This window comes from Ictidomys tridecemlineatus, chromosome 1 (genome assembly GCF_052094955.1).
Source record: "Ictidomys tridecemlineatus isolate mIctTri1 chromosome 1, mIctTri1.hap1, whole genome shotgun sequence".
NCBI classification, from domain to species: domain Eukaryota; kingdom Metazoa; phylum Chordata; class Mammalia; order Rodentia; family Sciuridae; genus Ictidomys; species Ictidomys tridecemlineatus.
This window is the reverse complement of record NC_135477.1, coordinates 68983255-69004517: the sequence shown is the minus strand read 5'-3', so window position 1 is coordinate 69004517 and position 21263 is coordinate 68983255. Positions and strand designations below refer to the sequence as shown.

Genomic DNA, 21263 nt, shown 5'->3' with positions numbered 1-21263 from the left:
TAACAGCTTCTAAGGAAAAAATTTTTGTCTGGGAAGTTAGCTAATCTTTCTGTTTAACTTGTGTATTAGGCACTGAATAAAGTTTTGATAGTTGAAAGGATCAATGAATTAATGGCTTTATTGTTTTATGAAGAATGAGAGTAATTTTGCAGGGGGAAAGAGAAACTCCTGAAGGAGTTGAGTCCATGTTTCCATGAAAACATGGGCTAGGAACTCAGCTGTGGATCCAAATTCCTAACTCTGCCGTTTACAGGCACCATGCTCCCTGGAAAATAACAATCTTCTCTGAGCCTGAGTGTCCTAACTTTGAAAATAAAGATCAACTGAGCTGTTTTATGGCGTAAAGTGGGCCAGACATGGCCTGTGAGTGGGTTAAGTGCTCAGTAATTGGCCACTATTATTAAAAAGAGGAGAATGGGAGAGAGATACGCAAAGGAGGCCCCTGTGGAGCGGAGAAAGAAGTCTGGCTGAACTCAGTGAGAAACCAGTACAAGCCTGGACTCTGCCTTTATTTAAACTTCTAAGTATATATATCAGTTGTCCAAACATATTTACATCTTAACTCCTCTGGTAGAATCATTACTCTTGCATTCTGAAAATCTGGTGTGCATGGCAATGGTTGTCCGGGTACTGATGAACTCTGAACTAGCATGATGCAGAATCTTGGAAATGAGCCAGGGAAGCAATGAAGGAGAAACTCATGTGGCCACCATGATTCCCTGGCATCTTGAGTCTGCTCTAGCTGTGTGCATTGGATGAAGGAGCTTGTATTGTTTGAATTGGTTTCTGCTGACAGTATTTATCAGTGGTAAGAGGGAGGAGCCAAAAAGGTTTCAGCCAAGCAGTTGCTTGTGCATTTTTCGTTTTAAACAAAGAACTTTTGACCGCAGCTATGCGGGTATCTGGTTTCCCTTTAGAGGTGTTTAGCAGTATCCTCTGATATTTTAGGATGTTTTAACAAAAACAAAATAAAAATCACTTGGAACAAGCAAGCATATTCTGACTGTTAAATTGAGCTGCAAAAGACCACCATTCCATCATTGCCAGGTCCATGAGAAGTGTGTTCATTACAGACCTTATTGGCCAAGGCAGATTTCTGACCTCTGGCTGGTGTTCAGTTGTGGCAGGGGCTTAGAAGTGAGGATATTATGTGTCCCAAAACAAACCTCCTCTTCATAGCAGGTAACATTAGTAGGCCACATTGCAACTGCTTAAATGCACCAGTAGGCTCCAAACCAGAGGCCAGCACATGAATTTGCAGGCGTTTCCCAATTCTGTTTCTCCACAGGCTCCAGAGATGAACATGCACAGCAAATGACTTGAAAAGGAATTGTGTCCAATTAGTACTGCTGGCACATGTCCCCTTTGAAGGCGTCACTGGCACCGGGTCCTGGTGCACATTCCTATGCTCCTGAGCTGACACCAGATGACTCAAAAGAACTCCATCTCCTTTCCAAAGCAGTTTGCAGTAGATGCTCTGAAACACCCCCTAACCCCCTCTCCCCACCCCTCCCCACCCCCGCAAGTGGCAGCCTAATGAGGTTTCCCTGGGGCTCCTGTTCACAGAGAGATTAAAGGAAGGAATATAGCAAGAAGGTCATGTTCCAGGATGCTCTGAATCCATTGCACCCAAAACACAGCCAAAGTGGTTGGGGTGTGGGGGAGGGGAGAAAATGATCTTCTTCCAGGAGACAAAATGTCAATGTATTCAGCACATGTAACCCCCACAGACTATTAACATTCACCAAGTGCAAATTCAAACAAAAAGTCACCAAAATTAGATGGGAAGGTATCTGAAATGTCACTTTAACACATGGCAAGTATAGAAAACTGTGACAATTTGGCTTCCTGTAGATCGGGGCTATCAAAACTGGCTTAAAATCTCAAGATGTTCAGGGCTGAATCACCGATGAAAATCAGCAACGACAATGAATTTTCCCAGGGCTCAGGAAATCCATTTTTCTTTTTAGAAACAAAGGAGGCCCAAATCCAGATCTTTCTCCTTTGACAAAAATAACGAGGAATTGATGGCAATCTTCCTACTGCTCAAGGGAGGTCAGAGCAGGGAAGGAAGCCAGGCTCGCTAGTAAGACCTGCTGGTTTCTGTTCTGATTTAGAGAAACTTGACTCATAGCCCAGGACCCAGGGAAAAGAGCTAGAAGGATTGAAGCAGAAATCCAGGGATCATCGGATGGTGGCCACTGGGGGTGATCTGTGAATTTGGGGACATAGAGAACATGAAATTCTCTGTTTTTCCCCCCTTGCAGTTTGGTTTTAATGGCAAACAAAAATCTGTTAAGGAATACACACACATATAAAATCAGCATGCATATCAGTATATTTAACACTGATAAATCATTCCTTAAAGAAACTTGCTTACACTTTGATCACCTATTATTTACTACATTTATTTGACTTTGAAGAAACTTTCTGTATAAATCCTCTGCCCCTCTACCATTCATGCATAATTTTTCATAAATGAAAATCCACTTAGTTATACTATACCTCGTTTACTTGCTTTATCACATACTAATTCCTTTGTCTCTCTCTCTCTCTCCATCTATCAATTGTCTTATTTTTGCCTACATTTCAAAGTAAATTGAAGATACCAATTCATTTCCCCCTCAATATTTCAGCACACATGTCATGAGCTAAAATTCAAAATTTGTTGACAGGTGCTGAGGGCCATTACCAAGTAGGAATGACGCATCGAAATTTCCTTGCCAAGCGTACCCCATGCTGCTTAGAGGACATTCGATGGGACATTGCATGCATGCTTTAATAAGGTGACCTTGCTCAAGGACCAAGGCGGATCCGGGTTTAGAGCTGATCAGGTTTGAGGAAGTAACCCGCTCCTTGAGTTTAAGGCGTTGCCAGTTTAAGATAATGGGTTTTAGGGAAGTTGGAGATTGAAGATTATTGCTGGGATTAGGGTGTTCCTGCTGCTTGTTCCCGTTGAGTTCTCGTGAGATTAAAAGGGGATTTGGAGATAGCCTCGTGGAGTAGGTGAATTGTGCGGGAGACGGCAGAACGGGTTTGCCCCTGGACCTGTGTGGAGGCGGTGTGAGAGCTGGAATAAAGAATTGCTGTTTGAACCTACAAAGCTGTGAGTGCCTCGTGATTCTGGTGCCAAGCCGAGACATTGGCCTTTGGCAGACAGGGTTTTTTCTTTTAAGGTAAAATTAATCAACAATGAAATGCACAAATTTTAAGCATACATTGTTTGACAAATGCATGCATTTATGTAACCAAAACATTTGTCAACATACACCACAATAGTAAGTCCAGAGAAAGTGTCCTACTGCTTTTCCCAGTCAATCGTGGTCAACACTCCATTCTGTTCCTCCGAGATATAAATACCACTGTATCTACTTTTTGTTTCTAATCATATGGATTTTTTTCTTTTCTTTCTTTCTTTCTTTTTTTTTTTGTTGCCAGTCCTGGGGATTGAGCCCAAGGCCCTACACATCCTTGATAAGTGCTCACCTACTGAGCTACATCCCCAACTGTCTGCCATGGATTTTTTTTTTCCTACCATCTATTAAATATATACTCTTTGTATCTGGCTTATTTCACTCTGCACAATATTTTTAGATTGGCCAATATCACATATATTACCAATTCATTCTTTTTTTGTCAGGAAGCAGTATTCCATTAAAAGAATGTACTACAGTTTATTTTTCTACAGATCAATATCTCTACCCTTTCCAAGGTTTGCATGTTACGAATAAAGCAAAGAACATTCTTGCATGCATTGTGTATATGTGTACATGTGTGTGCTCACATGTGTATCTGTAGGTATATATGCTTTCATTTCTCATGGATTAATACCCAGGTGGTGGATTGATGGGCCAGATGGCAGATGTATGTTTAGGTTTATAAGAAATCACCAGACCTGCTTCTAGGAAACTCTTCTTGCTCTTAAAAAGAGATCCATAAATAAAAACACTCTATTCCTCTGGGCAAGAGCTTCTACAACTTTGGAGACAGGACTGGCAGAGGGAAACATCATTGAGTGCTGAAATGACCAACTCTGGGCCTGTCACCCTTGGATTTTTTGTAATGTGAGTTAGTAACTTTCTTTATTATTTATAGTTATTTGAGTCAGAGAGATACTATCTTTTTATTTATCAGAGTAAAATATTTTTATAACTTTATTAAAGTTTTACACATATACAGAAAAGTAATACAGATTATTTTTACAAGCTGATTTTACCTGAGTATCTGACCCAAGGCTTAAAGCACTATCTGCCTATGGTGGCCCCGAGGAAATGTGACAGTATTATACACCAAAACATAAAAGTAATAAAATGAAACTAAAGATCCAGGTAGGCTCACTGGTAAATTCTACCAAGCATTTAAAGAAGAAATTTTACCAAATCTTCACAAAACTTAAATTAAACATGCCTCACTCTGGCTTCTCCAGATCTCCTCTGGTGGCCACTTCTTGATACAGATTTCTTTCTCCATTTTTCTTTCCAAATCCTCTCAGTCTGCACACACATTCAGCAAGGGGAACAAAAGCCCTGTAATTAGCCAAAACAGTCATCACTGAATTTTCATCATATTGTCCTGGAGGCAGGAAGTGAGGGAGGAGACACAGCTACAGTGAAGTCACCCTGAGATATGTTAATAGTGTCCTCATCAAACTAGTTGGAAAACTCAGGGTTACAAGTTATGTCACCTGTGGGCCAGGTGACTTTGCACACTGGCTAGCTGATCCTCCAATATTATTTTATTTGTAAAGTGGGAAAAGTAATTGGAGCTACTGCATAAGGTTTTTTTTTTTGGGGGGGGGTTCCTGAATGAAAAGGGCTTATGCATATCACAGAGGTTCTAGGTAGTAAGGCATGTTCTGGGGTTCATGGAATAGCTTCTTTCCATTTTTCTGTCAAAGTGGGAAGATATTCTTTCCTCAAACACTGTTGGCTGAATGATGAAAATCACGGTGGTTCAGGAGCAACATGCAGATGCAGATGGGCCACTTTGTGGGGTTTGAAGGCCAAGCTGCCTGCCTCCTTTAGCTATCTGGGGATGGAGGAGTTAAGGCACTAACTGGTTTCATGCAGAGCTTATTGGAGGAAAGCAAATTCTTTATAAATCCATCAACACATAAGGGCTCAAACTTTGAACAATTATATGGGAATATAAAGTGAGAATAGTCTACAAATGCCATTTTTGGGTTTTGGTACAGAGGAAACTGGCCCTGAGCTGAACTCATGCGGAAAAACATGGAGTGATGGGCATTATAGAAGCCATCCAGCATACTTATGAACAGTAGATCAGAAGAGATGCATTGGCAGAGATTTAAAGATAGCTAAATTAAATTGCGTAGCACTATTACCCAAACAAAGCTCATCCCTTAGCACATGTCTCACATACATACATGATTTTTACTCCATAATTATTTATCATTTTTATTGATTTAATTAATCTTTTAAATGACATTAAAAATTCCTCTATATATTTTGTATTTCTAATTCACATCAAAATCAATAACAAGCCGGGCACAATGACACATACCTATAATCCCAGCAGCTTGGGAGGCTGAAGAAGAAGGATCACAAGTTCAAAATCAGCCTCAGCAACTTAGCAAGGCCCTAAGCAATTAAGCAAGACCCTGTCTCCAAATAAAAAATAAAAAGGGCTGGGGATGTGGCTCAGTGATTAAGCACCTCTGGCTTCAATCTCTGGTAACACCCCCTGCCAAAAAAAAAAAAAAGTATAACAAACAAAGGTGTCTACTCTGTACCATCTAAAATTGTTTTCATCTTTCAGGAAATACCTCTATCTTTAATATAATAGATCATTCTCAACCAAACTCAGCTATTTTTCTAAGATCTTGAGTTTAAAAATCCCTCCAGGACTGTTTGCAGAGCTACCCAAGTTTTGATTTTCTTTATATAAACCTACTTCTCTTCATTCTGTCAGTTCTTGAGTCCCAAAAGCTTTGAAATTGACCCCTGTTTCAGGGATGCTGCCATATTGATGTTCATAGCAGCACAATTCACAATAGCTAAACTGTGGAACCAACCCAGATGCCCTTCAATAGATGAATGGATAAAAAAAAATGTGGCATCTATACACAATGGAGTACTATGCAGCAATAAAAAATGACAAAATCATAGAATTTGCAGGGAAATGGATGGCACTAGAGCAGATTATGCTTAGTGAAGCTAGTCAATCCCTAAAAAACAAATACCAAATGTCTTCTTTGATATAATGAGAGCAGCTATGAACAGAGCAAGGAGGAAGAGCAGGAAGAAAAGACTAACATTAAACAGAGTCATGAGATGGGAGGGAAAGGAAGAGTAAAGGGAAATTGCATGGAAATGAAGGGAGACCCTCATTGCTATACAAAATTACATATAAGAGGTTGTGAGGGGAATGGGAAAATAAACAAGGAGAGAAATGAATTACAGTAGATGGGGTAGAGAGAGAAGATGGGAGGGGAGGGGAGGGGGGATAGTAGGGGATAGGAAAGGTAGCAGAATACAACAATTACTAATTGGGCATTATGTAAAATTGTGGATGTGTAACCGACGTGATTCTGCAATCTGCATTTGGGGTAAAATTGGGAGTTCATAATCCACTTCAATCTAGTGTATGAAATATGATATGTCAAGAGCTTTGTAATGTTGTGAGCAACCAATAAAAAAATAAAAAATTTAAAAAATAAAAAAAATAAAAAATAAAATAAAATATTGAACTAAGTTTTACTTAGAAATAAGCAAAAAAAAAAAAAAAAAAAAAGAAATTGACCCCTGTTTCACTTTCCTACCCTAAGCCCAGCAGGAAATCCTCTTGTCTATGCCTTCAAACACTGTGATCACTTCACATCATCTTTATGTCCAGTCCTCCAGTCTTAAGTTTCTTTCTTGAATATTGCAAAAGGCTCAAGATTAGTTTTGCTGCTTTGCAGCTCGCCTCTGTATAGTACAAGTTCTGCATAGAATCTAGGTAGATAATAGACAAAGCCTTCTAGTAGCCCGATCATGCCACTGTTCAGCTTAAAAATCTCTAATGACTTCCCATCACCTTTGGAGAAAAATCTGAAGTCCTTACTTTGAACTTAATACTTCCTGGCCTCCATCCCTTGCACCCGCCCTTGCCCATCTTTTTTTTTGAGAGAGAGAGAGAATTTTTTTAATATTTATTTTTTAGTTTTCAGCAGACACAACATCTTTATTTTATTTGTATGTGGTGCTAAGGATCAAACCCAGAGCCAAGCACATGCCAGGCGAGCGTGCTACCGCTTGAGCCACATCCCTAGCCCCCCTTGCCCATCTTGACCACTTTTCATGCTCTCTCTGCTCAAGTCATCCTGGCCACCTTCTTTTTCTTCAACTCATCATGCATGGTCTTGTCTAGGGGCTCTTGTGCTTCCTATTCCTTTTTCCTGAAATGCTTCCTCTCCAGGTGTAAATATGACAATTTTTCTTCCCTCTCCCCTCAGGTGTGTATTGAGATCTCCTTATTAGAGAGAACCACTCTGTTATGCTATAAAAAAATAAATAATAAAAAACTTCCTGCCTCTTATCTTGCATTCTTCTCCTTCTGAGCACTCATAACCTAACAGATTATGATTAATTGCATTTTTTGTTTGTCTTCCTCCATTTGGAATGCAAGCATTGTGAAAAGACCGTTTCATTCATTACTCTATCACCAGGGTCTAAAAAAGTGCCTTGCGAAGTAGCCGGCATTTAGCAAATACATGAATAAATACTAGATTGACTACATACTACTTGACCATTGCAGTCAATAGCCTCGTGTACAAAAAAAAAAAAAAAAAAAAAAAAAAAAAAAGCAGCACCACTAAAGTAAACCCCAATAACTGCCTTCCACTTTACGGATTTGTCTCAGTCAATGAACATTCAACAAAAGTTATTATATAAGGTCCGTATAAAGAGCCCAGGTGGAAAAGGACAACTTCTTATTTAAAAAAAAAAGTCAAGACCAGAATGTAAAAGGATCAGAAAACTCAGAGATGAGGTGGAGTGGTCAGAGGATGCTTCTTGCAAAACATGGACCCTCTCTTGGGTCCTGAAGGAGGGTGTTCCTCTTATCTCTTGCTATGTCACAAACTACCCAAACACCGTAGCTTAAAACGATGATTTTTGTTTTCTTTACAGTCTATGGCTTTGTGGACCAGCAGGTTGAGCAGCGAGCTTGGCTGGGTGAGACTTTTGTTCCATGGGGCACTGATGGGGAGCACTTGTGGTATTTAGCTGGTGGACGGGTTGGTTGGGATGATCTAAGATGGTTTCATTTGCATGTCTGCTACTTTAGTGGGGATGAGTGGAAGGGGTGGAAGGATGTATTTAGTTGAGATGATGACCAAACCATCTATATATGGTATTTCCAGTATGGGAACTTTGGGATTCTCAGACTTTTTAGGAGGTAACTCAGGACTCTAAGAGCTAATTCCCCAAGATACATGATGGAGGCTTCAAGGCCTCATGTGATCCAGTCTCAAAAGTCACATAGAGTTACGTTACCTTTTCATTCTCTATTGGAATGGGGTAGGAAAGATAATTCAGGAATTGTAAGGAGTCCAAAGTACCTGGAGTGAGAGAATGACCGGGAGAGATGGCAGAGAAAGGGCTTAGGCTGGGACAAGTATGAACACCGGGTTAAGGAGTCTGACCTTTGTTCTGTAGACAAGTGGTCTTCAAGCTGTCGTGTTTACATATCCCTAAAGGAATTATTTTTGGGGGGTGGGGGCTACTGGGGATTGAACTCAGAGGCACTCGACCACTGAGCCATATCCCCAGTCCTATTTTGTATTTTATTTAGAGGCAGGGTCTCACTGAGGCTGGCTTTGAACTCACCATCCTTCTGCCTCAGCCTCCTGAGCCACTGGGATTACAGGCAAGCCCCACCGTGCCTGGTCCTTAAACAAAATTTCTAAAACGCATTTTCAGGTTGATGTACAATCCCTCCCTCCTCCCCCATAATTAAAAGTGATTACAAAGCTCAGCAGCTCTCCTCCATGCGGCCCTTTGCTTTGATGGAAACTTTTCACTTTCTTCCTCCCAGTGCTTCCAAGGTCACTGTGAATCTCTTCCTCCATCTGTGCGTAAAACCTGGAGAATCATACACCGGAAAGGCTGTTTAGGCCAGAAATAGAGCTGTAGCACATCACTTCTGCTCACTTTTCATTGTCCAGATTTCAGTTACCTGGCTACTCTGACTGCAGGGGACTGGGAAGGAAGAAGGAACACAGATTTTTATTGAAGAGCTAGTGGTCCTTGTTATAGAACACATATAAAGCACTCGGCACACTTACTGGAATACAGTAAGCCTTCAGCATAGTAGCTGCTGCTGTTTTTAGCACCTTTACTATGATACACCCAGCCTGTGTGCTGTTCTACATGTCGATGAATTTGCACTCCCTTTTCTGGAGCTTTTCGGCCCCCTAGGTAGATGTACTTAAGGCAAAGGAGACTCCAGAGCCTAGGAGCCCAATTAGTAGCTAATAACTTCAGCAGGCGGCTCTGTGGCTCTAGTCAGCAGGAAGCAGAGAGAACCAGACCCAGTTCCCACAGGATTGCATGTCTATTTCATTCCTGCCTTCGAGAGTTCAATTTTTACCTAACATTTGTGCTGCACCTGCCTGCTTTGACTTCCTTGCAAATCCCATGGCAGGCTCTGTTATGGCCTGCAGAAAACCAGGCACTTGCCCTAGAATTAAGTTTTGGCCTCTTAAGCTGCTTTTCAAAGTGATCCACCAATAACTGCAGAAGAGGCACCACTTTTCTTTAGGAATTCTATCTAGGCTTTTGAACCCTATAGTGTTGATATAGATTAAAACTGAGGCAAAACTGCAGGAAGTTGATTTTTGGTTTTGCCTGGGAAGGGCACCAGGGGACACGTAAACACCGTTTTATTTGCTTTCCCAAACTAAGAAGGTGATTACATGCCATGAGTTTCCTCCGTCTAGTTGCAGTCTCTGTAGAAAAGTGGGGGCTCCTCCTTTCCCAGAGCTTAACTCCTTCATCCAAAATCTTAACTTACATCTCCCTGCTGATTTGTTCTGTCAAGTCTCCTTGTAGTGAATTGAATGTCTTCCAAATGCAAGAGGACAAGCAGGTCAGTCTGAGAAAAAGAATAACTGCTTCCCAGGCCGTGTTCTTGCAGGGTGCAAAATGTCAAACTCTAGGTGTGACCTTCCAAGGATGGTGCAAGGGTTTCTACCTCAGCCGGCTCAGCAGGGGTGCGTCCTGACTGCTGCATGAGTCAGCATGCAAATGGTTAAGTTGGGGAGCCTTGGCTTTCCTGGTTAGAGCATTCAGCCTCCAAGAGTTAACCTGCAGCACTGCTCAGAAGAGCAGGGGCAGAGGATATACAAGCATCCCTGGCGCTCTGGCTTGCAGGAGAATGACATGCGGTTTTGAACAAGCAGCTGCCGCAGCAGGTCTGGGTATGTAGCTTTGCTTTGATTGATAGTGTTTTGTTTTCTCCAGAGAGAACAAAGCGATGGTTGTTCATGTTTGCAAACAAGATCCCTTGGACATTGAGAAAGAACAGATGTTTATTAGCCTGCTGTTTATCATGAAAATAAGTAATAGAGAAGCAGGGGAGTGGGGGGAACAGATCCTCATTCTCATTTCTGTTTCTTATTGCAATGACAGATTTTCTTTAATTCTATCTGGATTCTAGTGGGGTATAATCAGGTCATTTGAATGTCACAGTTATAGTGGAATTAAAAAGATAACCTTTTGCAATTCTTTCTAAAAGTCTTCATATCTACATTCAGAGATATGGATTTGGTGTGAAGAGTTATTTGTTGAATTGGTGGAGCCAAGTGGCAGAAATCTATATTTTCCTGCCCCATTTTGGAAAGTGAGATTCAGATCCTTAGACTTAGAAAGCAAACTTCTCCAAATGTAACATATGCCTGAGTGAGAAGAGCATCATCTTGGATATGGCCTTTTGTTTTTCCCCCTTAGGAGCTGACTACTTTAGTCTTGGGTGTATGCAGTGTGACTTGAAATAACCTTCAGAATACTAGCTCTTCTAATGAGTCTTCTAAATTGGCTCACCTGGGCCTTCCTGTCATGTTGGATATCTTTCTCTATTTTGTCATTTAAAAAGAAAATATCTGAGACTCAGAATAGACTAGAACTACTCAGAGATTTGGATTTGCTGGAATTTTCAAAGATAAAGGGACTTAAGTAAAGTTGGTTTTGATCTCTTCCTACCTCCATTCTGGCATTACAGTATCAGTTACTGACTATCTATAGGATATTGATGACTTTTTTCCCCAGTTGGTCCACTCTGCAGATTTAAGATATGGGATGTTGCTTGTCAGACTTTGACCCTACTTAACAAGTTGCTGTTTCCCAATGCAGAGATCTAAACTGGAATAAATGTTTTGGCATCATCCAAAATATTTCCTCATCAGTACCCAAAGATTTTTAGTCTGGATTTCCAACCGATGGGAGAGTCTTTTGATAAGCAAATTTCTCTTTGAAAAATGCAAATACTGCCTTGAAACTTGAGTGGCTATCAATCATGAACACCTTCACATAAATTAATTGAATGCATCTTTAAAATCACTCTCTCTGAGGACATGAAAGTTTGATAGTGGCCAGTGAAGCCATTTTAAGAATACTGAAGAGGGCAACTGGGAAGGGAGGACAGAGTCCGTAGAACAGGGCACACAGTGGTGAAGGTGAAGGTGCTTGAAGACTTCCAGGGGCACATGGAACAGTTAGCATCCCAGGGAATCAATTTCCAGGTCCTCAATTTCCATTTAAACTCCTTTACAAAATTTTTATAAAGACAAACTTCGCATCCAGGTAAATCTCTTTTCATTTATTTATTATTTTAAAAATGTGTTTATTTATTCTAATTTGTTATACATGTCAGCAGAATGCATCTCAATTTATAGTACACATATAGAGCACAATTTTTACTTGCTCTGGTCATACACAAAGTAGAGTCACACCATTCATGTCTTTATACACCTACTTAGGGTGATGATGTCCATCTCAGTCTCCATTTTTCCTACCCCCAAGCCCCCTCCTTTCACCTCCCTCCCCTTTGCTCTATCCAATAGCCTAAAAAAAAAAAAGTACCAGGTATATAAAATTCTCTTTGCATCACACAAAGGAATAATTTCAGAACACATTGATTGCTCCTGAAGAAGAGTCTACTATAAGCCAGGCCAGAAGCAAACCTGATCTCATCTCATGTTCAGGCCAAAGGCTCTGGAACTCACTTTTCCCACTGTTTTAGAAATACAATTAAAAAGATTGTCCTGGGGACAGGGTGCATGTATGGACACATGTTCAGGAAATAAAAAAATGAAGTCAGATATTTCCTAATAGCATGCTGATCTGGCTGCCTGATTTGATAATGAAGTTGGTTAGGTTCTGTGGCAGATATTTCTGTAAATGTAATGTTGGTTCTGCTATTCAAGGTTTGGGACAACAAACATATAAATCATTTTTCCAATATATAGAAAATAAGATAAAACTTTTGCCACTATTAAAACATATGTTTTATTTTTAACTTTTCTTAGAACAACTAAGCAACATAAAATTGTGGGTGTTTACATTATTTTTAAAATAACTTTATTTTATTTGTTTATTTTTTTTATGTGGTGCTGAGGATCAAACCCACTGCCTCACATATGCTAAGCAAGCACTCTACCACTGAGCCCCAGCCCCAGCCCCAAATTCTGGTTTATTGTTGGATGACATTGTTTCACAAAAACATCAGACAGACCAAAAAATTAACAGTAGCTTCATAGACAAAAGAAAAAAGAAAGAAAGAAAAAAGAGAGAGAAAACTTTCTGTTTGTGGTATTTTTAACCATCTCATACAAACCAACTACTTATAGTACAGCAAAAGTACTATACTACTGGGAATAAAATTAGTTTTGTTGTTTTTGCTTTTTTTTTTTTACAATTTTTTTTTCTCCTTTGAGATTATAAGAAACATGATACACCACAAGTAAAGTCAGAAGTAGGACCAAGAATACTTTGAAGGCAGGTTTGGTTATCAGAGATCATTAAGAATGGCTGACCCCTAACAACATGTACAAAAACATAAAATGTAAATAAAAAATACAAGATTCCCTTTTAAAAAGTGCTCTTCAGAAAACCAACAGGGCTTTGGAAATTTGAGTTCTTCCCCCTTCCCCTATTGCACATGTGATTTTGGTTGGGTTGTGAGCATGTCATCTGTGGGTGGCACTGTCTATGGGGTGGGGGTGGGGGGCTGTCTGCTATAAAGGTGATCACATGTAGATTTTGACATGGGATGTGGAGGGTGATCAGGTCATGATGGACTTTTATTTTAAGTTTAATTTTCATCCTCTTCCTCACCATCACCTCCTCCCTCTCTCTCTCTCTTCTCCTTCCCCTTCCTCTTCCTCCTTTCCCTCTTCCTCCCTGTCCTGCTCCCCATTTTCCTCATTAGCACTCCCATTATCAGGGACCTTCCTTTCTCTGCCTCCTCAACTTCCTTCTTCACATCCTTGGTGGTGATGTTGGAGTGAGTGCCCACGGCAGCATCTGACGTGGTGAAGTAGGTACACCCGTGATCCCATGCAGTGGGTTAAAAAGAAAACTAGAGTTCAGGGCTCTGGTGATAAAGCTGCTAGAGTCCGACAGAGGTGCTTGTGGCCAACTGGCATCAGGGAGCTGGACCTTGGAACAATGCAAAGATGGCTTTTAGAGCCGTGAGTGGGGCTAAAGAATATAAATAAGTTTTAGGTGTCATCTTTTAGAATTTGCAAGGGAGTAGATGATATAAATATTCTCTTAAGGGCAAAAGCTTGCAAAAGACTAGTGGTGCACATAATCCTTGAGGTGAGATGAACCTTGTTCAATAGGCTGTGCCTCTGACCTCAGACTGCTGTAGTTGGCTCCTAATCTTTTGCCTCTGAGGTACTTTTCTTATTCCCCACAACTCCAGAGTTCCTTTTCAGAATCTATACACGTCTTACATGGATCTGCTGGTTGATTTCTTTGATCCATGTTGTAGTTGTCCAGTGCTTTGAAGACAGGATGTTCAATGCAGAAGCAGGCTCTCCTAAGACAAGAGTTCGTCAGAGGCCATTGTACACAGATCTTCCCAGCTTCACTTTCAGAAGCATCATCCTTGGTTGCATGAAATCAGCAATGGTAGAATTATTTACATCACAGAAATTGGCTTATTTACTAGTGTATTCCTCAGAAATATTTTGGGCCCCTATTTGGGTCAGTGTGGCATGATCCCTGCAGTTGGAGTCAAAAGATGCAAATTCAAATCCTATGCCTACAAATTATTAGCTCTTGGAACCTCCTTGCGCTTCAGTTGCTGTATTTGTAGCATTGGGATCCTGGGTGCCAGTCTCTGGGATAGTGCTAGAAGAGAAAGGAACATGATGAGACTGAAATGCCAAATTGTCTCACAGAGACACACACTCCTCAAAGGGAACCAGATTAGGAAAGTGTATACATTGAAGAGGAAGACATGGATTAAGCAATTCATTCTCAGGGGGGGTCACCATTCTAATAGATAACACATTTCAAACCCTATGTAGGTCACATGGCAGTATTATGCACTTCTCTCCATTTTCTTTTCACAGTTTTGTGAAATAGTTTCTTGGTAGGAGGATGCAGAGAGGCATGGCCCATGCTATCCCTGCTGCCAAAGGAAAACAGCTGAGATGTTAAGTGACACCTGGAAACCTTACCCCTTGGATTAAAGCAAAGATACCAGGAGCTGGTTCTGAAAGTTCTTCAAAAACAGCCCCTTTCCAAGGCCTTTCTGCATTGAGCCTTCGTCAGTTCGTTTCCCTCTCAAAGAACAACCCACTTCTTTGCTGACAGACAAGGTCAAGTCAACAGTAAGTGACAGAAGTGGAGGACGCGTCAGATCTCTAGGGCAAATGCGTGCAGAAAGGGAGAATGGGAAACAAGCTAATCTGGGCCATCCCTCAGGGAAGGCATCGAGTTTTACTAGCATCAGAGTAAAATGTGCATCCTTAAAAAAATGATATAGAACTCTGACTCAAGTGGTTATCCAGTCCTAGAATTAAGATTTTGAAACTGGATTTGACTGTGAGGGATCATCCTAGAGAGAAGGGATACGCTAGGTCCCTGCCACAAGGAACACTTTTGTCTGCCTCTAAGAGTGCTACTCAGCTCTCTTCCCACTCAGCATGAGGGAATTTGTCCCAAATCCCTCCAGAAAGGTGAGGCCCCAGGCCAGTTGTATCTATGACTCAGCAAGGATTCTCCTCCCACCTTACTAAGAACAGCTTCAGTCACAATAAGACATTTGAAGAGCAAAGAAGGAATAGGTCAGGGGTGAGTCATCACCAGGTTAAAGCAGTCATTGAAGCCACAAGGGGGCAGAGCAAATCATGCCACTGGTCGAGACTGCCCAGAAATGAGGCCCCTGAGGGCCTGGGGGGGGGGGGGAATCTTCTAGAACTGTTTTCAATATTATTTTTATTGTTACCCACATTTCCTAATTGTGCTTCCAGATTGAATAGCTGACATAAAGAAAAGTCTCCAAGCATATTTATGACACAAATCAGACAGCAGTGGCTTCAATAGCCTCCTGAAGGATCCAGTCTCCATTCTTGCTCTAAGGGCAGTGTGGTTATCTCCAACAATACTTGGGAAATTCCCCATGTGTGGCTTAAGGGGTGCTTTGCACAGTGACACTGGTGTGCTGGAGATAGCTCAGGCTGGCTCATCAGAGCCCATTGTACACAGATCTTCCCAGCTTCACTTTCAGAAGCATCATCCTTGGTTGCTTGAAATCAGCAATGGTAGGATTATTTATATCACAGAAATTGGCAAATGTTACTCTCCAAGGCTTTTAATTCCTGGAGAGTCAGTTTTTGACATTTAGCAGGACTCCACTGACGGTACTTATTGAAGAAATTCTTCAATAAAGAAATGAAGTGCTATTTTAAGACATTAGGAGGAAAATGACCTTTGTATTGTGGCTAGAACATAATGATAAGCCCAAGATTCATTTTTGCCCTGGAGGATATCTAAGAGTTTGCCGACAGGGAATATTCTGGCCAGGCTACCTTTCCAGGGCAGAGTACTACTTTACTAAATGCTCGGACTTGTGGATTCTGCTAATGGATTCATATTACTTCATATTTATGATACTGTTATTAATAAGAGGAAGAAACTTATAAAGAGATCTTTGAGGTCAAAGTAAAGAACATTCTAATCCTTTTCTAGGTCCTTTACGGTTCTGAGTTAATAGAAGTAGGAACAAGAAATTTGTCAAGTTGGGCAGGTGGTATACAGTACAGAGGTGGAGAGTGGGCTCTGCAAATACAACAAGGCCCTGGGTTTGAGACAAAACTTGATGCTCGCTTCTTCTGGTAGGTAGGGCCTGTGCAAGCTGCAGGCCTCTGCAGCTGAGAAAGCCTGTTTCAGTGTTAGCGGTGTTAACTCCAAGGGTCACAGTTAGCAAGTGGATTCTTCTTCACTGCTATGGAGTGGCATGTTGAAGCTCTAAATGGTGGGCTGTGCCCTCCAGTGTTGGAGCAGACGCCAGTGGCTTATTGCCAATTTCTTTCCAGGTTCTTGCCTAGCAAATCTGAAGAAGAAATTCATGGGACAATAGAAGGCAAGAATAAAAGGGGTAGAATTTATTAAAGTGTAAAGAACAGAAACAGAATCCTCGCAGAAGCAAAAGGGAACCCTATAGCAGGTTGCCATCTGACTGTGCTAGTCTAGGGTTTATATAGCACTTGGCTCAAAGCTATTGGTCCAAATTTATGCTAATCAGGGATTGGAAAAGCACTAATGTGATTGGTTAATCCTTGAGTCTGAACTTCCATTCAGGTCTGCCCCCATTTCTGTTTTCTTCCCTTTGGAAGTTGAAATCATCAAATCATAGTTGCCGGGAGCTCCTGACAGCAGTGCTATGTGGAGTGGGTATCTCCATCACCTGTGACTTGTGCTTGCCACCTGCACTCCAGCCCAGCTGGGCTACCTCTTTGCAGCTCTGAGACAAGGGCTTAGCTTCAGGCTCATCCCCAGTGTGTGTGTGTGTGTGTGTGTGTGTGTGTGTGTGTGTGTGTGTGTGTGTAGGATTGGGGAGGGGCGGGGAATCAGTCTCTAATGGTGTCTAATGTGGAAGGTCATTTTTTAAGGTCCGTCTTCTAAACCTCATATACATGGAAAGATTGGCACCCAAAGCAGGTTAGCTATGTAGCCAGAATCACTTTAGAGATTGGGGAAGCCACTAATAATTTCCATTTTGGCAGGCATTCATTCATCTACAGGCCCTTGAAGTTGCTTGTCAGTCATTCTAAACCAAAAGGAATTTTCTTCTTAGAGAATGTGGGAACTCCCTATGGATCATATTTGTGTCCAAGAAGAATTATTTATTAGCACTTGGTAAGAATATCTCTAGAAAAATGCATAATTGTGAAGCAATCATAGTTAACAATTGAGTTCATACAACATGTGCTTCTCATTTAATCCTCACAACAACCTTAAGAAGTAGATAATATTATCCCTGTTTTACAGATGTAGAAATAAACATACAGAGAAGTTAAGCAGCTTCCTCAGATTAGAGCAGTGATTGGATTTGAACTCACCAAATTTCAATTCAGTACCCAGACAGTCTAAACTGCAATTCTTTGTTGCCTTTCTAAGACGGGAATGACTTAAAATTTAGCTCCCCTGAAGCTGGGAACATGAACACCCATTTTTATTGCACAAAAACTATCTTGAGCTAAAAGTGACATAATGATGAATTTTATCATTTGATCAAGTCTTTCACATATTCATGAAGTCAGAACTTCAGAGAGAGCGAAGATTGAAAGATGGAGCAGGACATGTTGGTCTCCACTCCTGCGGTCATGGCCTAACATGCATGCAGGGGTCATCACCCACGTTGTTTCTCATACAAAAGAAATATTTAATTGGGGCTAAGGTATGGCTCAGAGATAGGGTATATGTTTAGCATGTGCAAGTCCTGGGTTCAATCCTCAGCATCAAATTTTAAAAAGTTGAAAGAAAGAAAGAAAGAAAGAAAGAAAGAAAGAAGGAAAGAAAGAAAGAAAGAAGGAAAGAAAGAAAGAAAGAAAAGCAAAACATAACTCTCTCTTCCATAATTTTTATTGGAACATTATAGTTGCAAATATTGGTGGGATTTGTTGTTACATATTCATAAATGCACACAGTATAAAATACACCAATATAATTTGGCCAATATCACTCTCCAGCCCTTGCCCCTTCCCTTTCCACCTCTCACCCCCTGGCCCTTTCCTCTACTAATTTCCCTTTGATTTCCATGAGGGGCACCCCACCTTTCTTTTCTTTTTTTCATCTCTATCTTCTCCATGAGAGAAAACGTGACTCCTAACCTGAATTGGACCTATTTTGCTTAACATGGTCTCAAGTTCCATACATTTTCCTGCAAATGATGTAATTTCATTTTTCTTTATGGCTGAATAAAACTATGTTGTGTACATATTACACATTTTCTTTATCCATTTATCCACTGATGGACACCTAGTCTAGTTCTATAATTTGGCTACTGTGAACTCTGCTGCTATAAACATGGGTATGCATATATCACTGTAGTAAGATGACTTTAATTCTTCAGGATAAATACCTAGGAGTGGTATAACTGGGACAAATGGTGGTTCCATGCCTAGTCTTAAGGAACCTCCATACTGATTTTCATAGTGGTGATACTAATTTGCAATCCCACCAACAGTCCAAAAGTGTTCCTTTTTCTTCACATCCTCTTCCAGCATTTATTATCATTTGTGTTCTTGATGGCTGCCGTTCTAACTAGTGACTCTTGAACAATGTAATATTTTTATGGGAAATAGAAATGGGCTTCTCTCCCATATGCATTTAAAATTTATGAAATTTTAGTGTAGTTTTGTTTTGCATTTTCCTAGTTGCTAATGGATGTTGTAAACTTGTTAATATATTTGTTGGCCATTTGTATTTTTTTCTTTTGAGAAGTGTCTATTTAATTTATTTGTCCACTTAATTATTAGTTGGGTTATTTGAGGTTTTGGTGTAATGTTTTTTAAGTCTTTATGTATTCTAGATACTAATCCTCTGTCAGAAGAGTAGCTAGCAAAGATTTTTTTTTCATGTTTCTAATCATTTCCTATGTTGTGCAGAAGCTTTTTCTTAACTCTTGGCATTATTTTCTGAGATCTAGGGGTCCTATTGAGAAAGTCATTGCTGTGCTTGAAAACTAGAGTGTTGACTCTCCATTTTCTCCTATGAATTGCTTAGTTTCTGGTCTAATTCTGAGGCTAGTTTCATTTTTCTCCATACAGATAACCAGTTTCCCCAGCACCATTTGTTAAAAAAAAAAAAATCTTCTCTCTGATGTATGTTTTTGGCACCTTTGTCAAAGATCAGATGACTGTATGTGTGTGGGCTTGTCTCTGTGTCTTCTATTCTGTATCACTGATCTATATATCTATTTTTATGCTAGTACCATGCGGTTTTGAAAAACAAAACTCTTTTGCATTCAATTTTACCTTTCTTCCTATTCTTAGTTCTGCCAGGACTCTTGAACGATGTCATATTTTTATGGGAGATAGAAATGGGCTTCTCTCCCATATGCATTCTTTTAATGCTGCTGAGAATCTTTGGAGAAATGTTATATTCCTGAGATTCTTGTTTGGATGGTTGGTCCTACAAACTTTAGCTTTAGCCCTTGTTCTAGACCTGCTATTTATACCAAATATTCAGATTTCATTTTCTTCTCCCCTTTATAATCCGTTTGTTTGCCCAAGTTCCACCCCCCCCACACACTTCAATCCTCTCCCCTTTCCTCTCTTTCTTTCCCTCCTCCCCCTCACTGCTTCTGCTGGTTCTTGTTTGAGTGTTTTTGCTTTGGCTAAGGGCACCACAGTTCTTTCAAAACGTCAAAAAGTTGGAGTGCCATTTTGGTTCCATCTCTCCACATTAAACAAATTCCAAGTCCTACTGATACACATCACAAACATGTCCTAACATATTCTCTTCCTTTTCTACTACCACTTCTACATCCTAACTTGGCTCTCTTTTCCTCCTAAATGGTGTCTTACCTCTTAAATAGCTGCCACTCTCCAGCACAAGCCTAGGTTTCAATCTGCCTTTCAGTACCATTAGAGCACCATGATGGGAAGAATTTGGAGGCTCTGTTTGGGCTTCTTAGGATAAAGTCCCTTGATTGATTAGTAATGCTACCATAGAAGGAGATGGGGAAAAAGTGTCTTCTCTTAGCCCCTCCCTGCTTTATTTTACCCACTTCTGCCAGGCAAATTTTTAGAAAATGCAGTTCTATTTGTCAGTCTTATACAAAAATGGGCACTTTTTACAGCCCTCCCTAACTTTCGACTCCTGAGCCTGGCATTAGAGCATCTCCGAGCTCTTTCTGGAACTTTTCTCAGCTACATCTTTCCTTTCTCTTCTAAAGAAGCACATAGTAGTGGATCTTAGATTGAGTGTCACAAACAACTAATGCAATGGAGGAAGGATAGCATCTTCAACAAATGGTGCTGGGAAAACTGGAAATCCACATGCAACAAAATGAAACTGAATCCCTTTCTCACGCCATGCACAAAAGTTAACTCAAAATGGATCAAGGAGCTTGATATCGAATCAGAGATATGGCATCTGATAGAAGAAAAAGTTGGCTACGACCTACATACTGTGGGGTCGGCTCCAAATTCCTCAATAGGACACCCATAGCACAAGAGTTAAAAACAAGAATCAACAAATGGGACTTACTCAAACTAAAAAGTTTTTTCTCAGCAAGAGAAACAATAAGAGAGGTAAATAGGAAGCCTACATTCTGGGAACAAATCTTTACTCCTCACACTTCAGATAGAGCCCTAATATCCAGAGTATACAAAGAACTCAAAAAATTAAACAATAAGAAAACAAATAGCCCAATCAACAAATGGGCCAAGGACCTGAACAGACACTTCTCAGGAGGACAGACAATCAATCAACAAGCACATGAAAAAGTGCTCACCATCTCTAGCAGTCAGAGAAATGCAAATCAAAACCACTCTAAGATACCATCTCACTCCAGTAAGATTGGCAGCCATTATGAAGTCAAACAACAACAAATGCTGGCGAGGATGTGGAGAAAAGGGTACACTTGTACATTGCTGGTGGGACTGCAAATTGGTGCGGCCAATTTGGAAATCAGTATGGAGATTCCTGGGAAAGCTGGGAATGGAACCACCATTTGACCCAGCTATTGCCCTTCTCAGATTATTCCCTGAAGAACTAAAAGAGTGTACTATAGGGATA

At 40.6% G+C, this 21263-nt stretch overlaps 1 protein-coding gene across 2 annotated transcripts in view; it reads left to right on the top strand.

The window, feature by feature from the left end:
* Positions 1–10181: 10181 nt before the first annotated feature.
* Positions 10182–21263, top strand: part of Asah2 (N-acylsphingosine amidohydrolase 2) — an 87238-nt gene continuing 76156 nt past the window's right edge. For both annotated transcript variants that reach the window (XM_078042051.1, XM_078042049.1), the window contains exon 1: positions 10182–10423. The gene's annotated coding sequence lies outside the window, so the exon portion shown is untranslated. The remainder of the gene's footprint in view (positions 10424–21263) is intronic.